The sequence below is a fragment of the Mustela erminea genome, chromosome 13 (genome assembly GCF_009829155.1).
Source record: "Mustela erminea isolate mMusErm1 chromosome 13, mMusErm1.Pri, whole genome shotgun sequence".
NCBI classification, from domain to species: Eukaryota; Metazoa; Chordata; class Mammalia; order Carnivora; family Mustelidae; genus Mustela; species Mustela erminea.
Window position 1 is genome coordinate 40,272,306 of NC_045626.1, and position 5,891 is coordinate 40,278,196.

The window sequence follows — 5,891 nt, forward strand, 5'->3', positions numbered from 1 at the left end:
GCCCAAACCAGGAGGAGTTATATATAATTATTATTTTAGGGCTTTGTCTGGTAACAAAATTAGCATAAAATACTGAGGTATTGAATTCCTTTGAGTCATGTGTTTTGCCCTAAATAAGAACAGTGTGGTTTGAAAACACATTAATCAACTGTGTCCATGATGCCGAAGGTGTGGCATAGTGACCAAGGGTGTGCATTGTTTTCTGGTATGACTGGGAGAGATGTGCACTTGAACTGGGAAAGATAGGGCCAAAATAATGGATTTTTTGTGGCACTTTGCATGAAAAACTCAAGTAGCATTATTTTATCATTTATTTATTTATTTAAAGATTTATTTATTTATTTATTTGACAGACAGATCACAAGTAGGCAGAGGCTGGCGGGGGGTGGGGATCAGGCTCCCTGCCAAGCAGGGAGTCCAATGTGGGGCTCTATCCCAGGACCCTGAGATCATGACCCGAGCCAAAGGCAGAGACTTTAACCCACTGAGCCACCCAAGCACCCCATATTTTATTATTTTAGATATAGCATTTTTCATGCTGAAGATGGAGGCTGAGGATTACTGTTTCAGCAATGAGTATTAATAAAAAAGTAATGTCACTAGTTACACTGGGGTTTGCTGGCAATTTCTAGAAGCATGAGAGGTTTTAAAACTTGATCCTTGCTGTCCTGGTCATAGGGCTGGCCTGTTTAGTAGGTTGATGGCTCCTAACAGGGGAGAGTGGGAGAAGCTGCCCTCATCACCAGATCCAAGGGGACACTCTTGGAGAGTCTAGTCGTCTGTGAGCCAGTATCTCTATCCAGTGGTTCACAAGGGTAGATGGTGGAGCCCTGAGGCACTGGCTTCAGGTGGATGACTCCATCGTAAATCGAGGCAGTCCTGAATTTAATACAAGCAATGCAGGAAGCAACACATGGCTCAAGAGAGTTATCACCTGCTTCACAAGGTCTAGACCACAAGCTTTGAAAGGGCAGGAGTCCCTACTCACATGGTCCACTCTTGGCTCTCAATAGCCACTTGTTAAGTAATAAGTGGATGGATAAATGATTGGATGAGGAGGTAGTGATGAAGGGAATTGGTTTGTCATGTCTAGCTGGGCTCCAGATTGAGCAGGAAAGCCAAGTAGATGAGAGGCAGGTGCAGCAGAGGACCTGGAAGGGGAATGAATGGCTCATACGTAGTAGGGCTCCCCTAAGGAGGCTGGAGCTCCAAACTCATTGAACACCCAAACACACTTCTCATTTCAGGGAACAAGGGAACTGATATTTACTGAGTACCCCCTATATACTTAATTGTGGCATGAAGTATATTCTTTACATCATTTATTTACTTATTTTCACCAAACACCCTGCAAGGAGGATGTTATTAACCCTGTTTTGCAGATGAGACAGACAGCCAAGACTCAGTAATTCTTTCAAGATGATGATACTGGTAAGTGCTGTAGCTGGATTTGAACCAGATCAGCCTGTCTTCAAAGTTTATGGTCTTCCCACAACCCCAGTGACTCTAAAAACACGGACCTAAAGAGATGTGTGTTCACCAAAGCTGAAAAGTACTGCATTTGCCTATTTTGTTTTCATTTTCTTCTTTTGATTATTATGTGAGTAGTAAACATATATGGTTTACTTTTGATTACCTTGATATTTTGATTATTACGTGAGTAGTAAACATACCTTGGAGAAAGTTAGAAAATACAAGCAAGCAAAAAGAACATAAAGGCACCACATTTCAATCACCCACAGATTAGTTCTATTCACACCTTTCAAATACATGTCTCATCCGGAAAATGAGGCTAATTTCATTTTCTTTGCAGGGGTTTGGGAGAATAAATACCTGATAAAAAGAAAATTCCTAGCATAACATGTAAATACCTAGAAGGCAAATACAAGTCTCTTTTCCTGCTTGAAATTCTTCCACTCACTTTTCTAATTACATATCTGCAATTTTTTTGTTTTAGCCAAAAGGAGATTGTGCTGTACATGCTCTTTTATCACTTGTTTTTTCCCTATGTAGTCTCTGCCTGTCCATGTCAATAAACATTTATCTTTTCTAATATTCAGTCCATATTCAAATTTCCTCAAGTAAAGCAAAAAAAAAAAAAAAAAAAGCTTTTACAGGTGATTTTTCCAAATTAAGATCTAACTCGGGACTACAACTCCACCTTAAATTTATTTCTCTCTAGCACTACCCCCACCCCCCTTTTTAAAATGACACCAGCAGGGTGCCTGGGTGGCTCAGTGGGTTAAAGCCTCTGCCTTCAGCTCAGGTCATGGTCCCAGGGTCCTGGGATGGAGCCCCACATCAGGCTCTCTGCTCCTGCTCGACGGGGAGCCTGCTTCCTTCTCTCTCTCTGCCTGCCTCTCTACCTACTTGTAATCTCTGTCTGTCAAATAAATAAAAATCTTTAAAAAAATATTTTAAAAAAATAAATAAAATGACACCAACTTGTTGAAAGGACTGAGACAGTTATCCTTCAAAATGTCCCACTTTTGTATTGGTTTTGTGTTAAACTCGTCCCCATCTCCTTGTATTTATAATCCCTTATATGCTGTATCTACAGATTTGTCAGATTCAAATCACAAGTTTTCATCCAGAATCCATCCCATGCCCTTCAGGTACCACATCTGACCCCCCAGACTAGCTGGGGCTTTGTGTCTCCATGTCCATCCGTAACACTTGGGTAGAGATTTCTTTTCTTTTCTTTTCTTTTCTTTTTCTTTTTTTTTTTTTTTTTAAGATTTTGTTTATTTGACAGAGAGAGAGAGATCACAAGTAGGCAGAGAGGAAGGCAGAGAGAGAGAGAGAGGGGAGGAAGCAGGCTCCCTGCGGAGCAGAGAGCCCGATGCGGGCCTCGATCCCAGGACCCCGGGATCATGACCTGAGCCGAAGGCAGAGGCTTTAACCCACTGAGCCACCCAGGCGCCCCGGGTAGAGATTTCTTAAGGATTATACTGAAGTATTTGCTTAAGAGTCGATCCCTCTTACTACTCAGTAGCATCCCCAAGGGCCAAACTATGTCTTATTCCTTTCTGTAGCCCCAGTGCCTACTCTGTTCATGGCCGATACTCAATAAATATTTGTTGAAATAAAAGGAGATCGGTGGATTGGAATTCAGCAAAATGTGGGCTGGGAATCATGCGTCTGCATGTTGCATTGCAAGAACAGATCCGAGAGTCCTGGGGAAGTCAAGAGCAGGTTCAGGGATTCCAGGTCACACGTAGGTTGCAGGCAAGTTTCAGTGCCTGCAAAAGTTCTTGTTATGTTATGTTAGCAGTTAGAAATCCAAGTCAGGTAGGAGAGAGAAGCGGTCTGAATAAAAGTTGAGTTGGCATTTAGGATTAGCCTGAGAACAATGGCAGCAATGGAGTACAAATTAAAAATAAGAAGCAGAACAGGCAACTAGTAGGTTCAGCTCCAAACCAGGAAATGACTGTCTATCCTAGAACAAGAACTCTATCTGCTCTGCCTTGGGCGGGCTTCCTGGTGAGGTCAGAGAGCAGGTTGGGCAGGTGCAGCTGGTTCCAAAGTGCAGCGGGCATCTTAGGGCTTGTGAGCTCTGTAGAGGCTCCGAGTCCCCTTTCTGGATATGTCCCTCCTCCAGGCCTCCAGACTGTTTCTCTGGGTGCAGGGCGCTCTCTCCATTTTTGTTCCTCTCTTTCCCTCTCATCATTCTCCTTCCTGCTTCTTCGGGTACCCTCCCTCCCCGCCACCAATCCATTCTTTCCTTTCTTTCTATTATTTCCCGCTTCTTTCTTTTCCCTCTATACACCACCTTTGGGTAGAAGGTAGATCTGAAATTTGTCTTAATCTGTTTGTCAGACTAATCCCCCCGTTGTTTTCTTACTCTTGAAAGAAGCTCCAACTAAAGAAACCAACAAAAAGATCCAACGAATAAAATTGCTTACTGCTCATTTAAATTTAATTGAAAGCCACTCTGTTAGAGCATGGATGTCTGGTAAGGTGGGGTGGAGGCAGTGGAGACACTGAGGTTAGCCCCCAGAAGCCCCCTTGCCTATCAAGAAGAGGGGCCCAGGGAAAGGGAAACAAAATCTCAAGGATTTCTGGAGGTTCCTTAGGAAGACTTAATCCTCAGGAAACAATAGTTCACTGCTCTCCAAGAGGCTTCATCCCTAATTTTCTCGCTTGACCATAAAACATCTGGGGATTACATACCTGGAGTTTTACTCACAGAGGATCCTCCACAACTGGTTTGTTTTTGAACAAAATGTCTGGAGTGCCTCGGGTCACTCTCATTTCAGGAAAGATGTAATGTGTCATAGGGATTATCTGGTTAAGCGGGAACAGTTTGTACAGTTCCATACCCAGGGACATACTTCTTCCAGAAACTTCCATTTGGAAGGCGGTACCTGGGAAGTCTGGAGAGGGAAGGGACTTGCCTACGGTTTCATGGCTCATCAGTGGGACAGCGTAGACGAGAATCCCATCCCGTGGTCAGGTTAGGATGACAGATTGCCACTGAGCAGGAATCACGAGCTTGTGCCTCAGCATCTACAGAGCGCCATCTGTTTCATACCCTGAAAGTTGAAGATCAAAGCAAAGATTGCCAAAAGTGCAGGTTGCTAGGCTCAGTTTAAATAAAGATATGATGCACTTACAACCCTCTGGCTTTTCTCCATGCAGATGATCGATCTTCCCTTAGTTACAATCAGAATAGGTCTGTGGTAGGTGAGGATCACCGAGGGCTCGTTTCGCAAAGTCTTCCTTAGTATTCCAGGGCTTGGTAACTTCCTTGTTTTCCCGGTGCTTTCCAGGAAAAGATATTCTATATAAAAGATCTACCTAGTGCTTATTTTCATGTCATGTGAATAATCCTAAGGGCACAACAATATCTCTCGCCGGCATTCCTTTTGCTCTGCTCCAAGAGGTACCACCCCTTCTGGCTTCCCCATTCCCAGCTCTAAAACTCTTCTTATTTCTTTCAACTTATTCAAAAAAATTCAAGCATTTTGAGAACCTCAGGAAACTCAAGATGACCTAGTCTCGTGGTTTTCAAACTTCTTTTAACCAAAGTCAAAAATATAGTTTGTCACCAACCAGTGCACACACGCACAAACACATACTCTTATTATGTGTGCGGTACTCTGCAATTACCTTTCCTTTTATATTCTGTTTAATTCCATTAAAAATATTCATCGAGCTAGGTATACTAAGTTGACTTAAAGACCCGTTATTTAGGAGTGTGACCACAGTGTGAAGAACACTGGTAATCCAGTTCTCTAGTTTTACAAATAAAGTAAGGTGAACAGCTTTAAATGACTCATCCAAGAACTGGCCCCAAATATGAATAGAATTCTCAGTCCAGTTAGGCAAAGCGGTAAGACTTGAGAGGTGGAAGGTGACTATCTAATCGTTTTTGCCTCCTGGTAAGTTATTAGTATCTTTTTATGATTTCTCTTTTAGAAAGATAGATTCTCCCATAATCTACAGCTGGTAGAAGAGATAATATTTTAAATGATATTAAAAATTAATTGAAGAAGGGTAATTTAGTCAACAAGTACTCATCCCACGGTCATTTACTGTTTAGTATATACGAGGTACAGTTTGGGCCTAGAGATACAAAGATGAATGAGATAGTGTTAGAATCTTGAATCAGGGTGTGCCCATTTGCATAGGAAGAAAGTGACTAATTCAATTCATGCTGTGAAGGATTTTACGTGACTAACTCATGTGAAATTGACAAATATTTAATGAATGCCTCCAATGGTGACTGCATTTTCTGAAACTCAACTTGTCTAACAAGAAGGAGTGGTAATGGATAACAGGTAGGTGACTTTAACCTAAGTCTGAAAGGGATGGTGATTACTGTGAACCTGTCCTGGAAATCCAGGAAGTAAGTTTACTATTAATTATGCACCCAACCCTAAGATTCA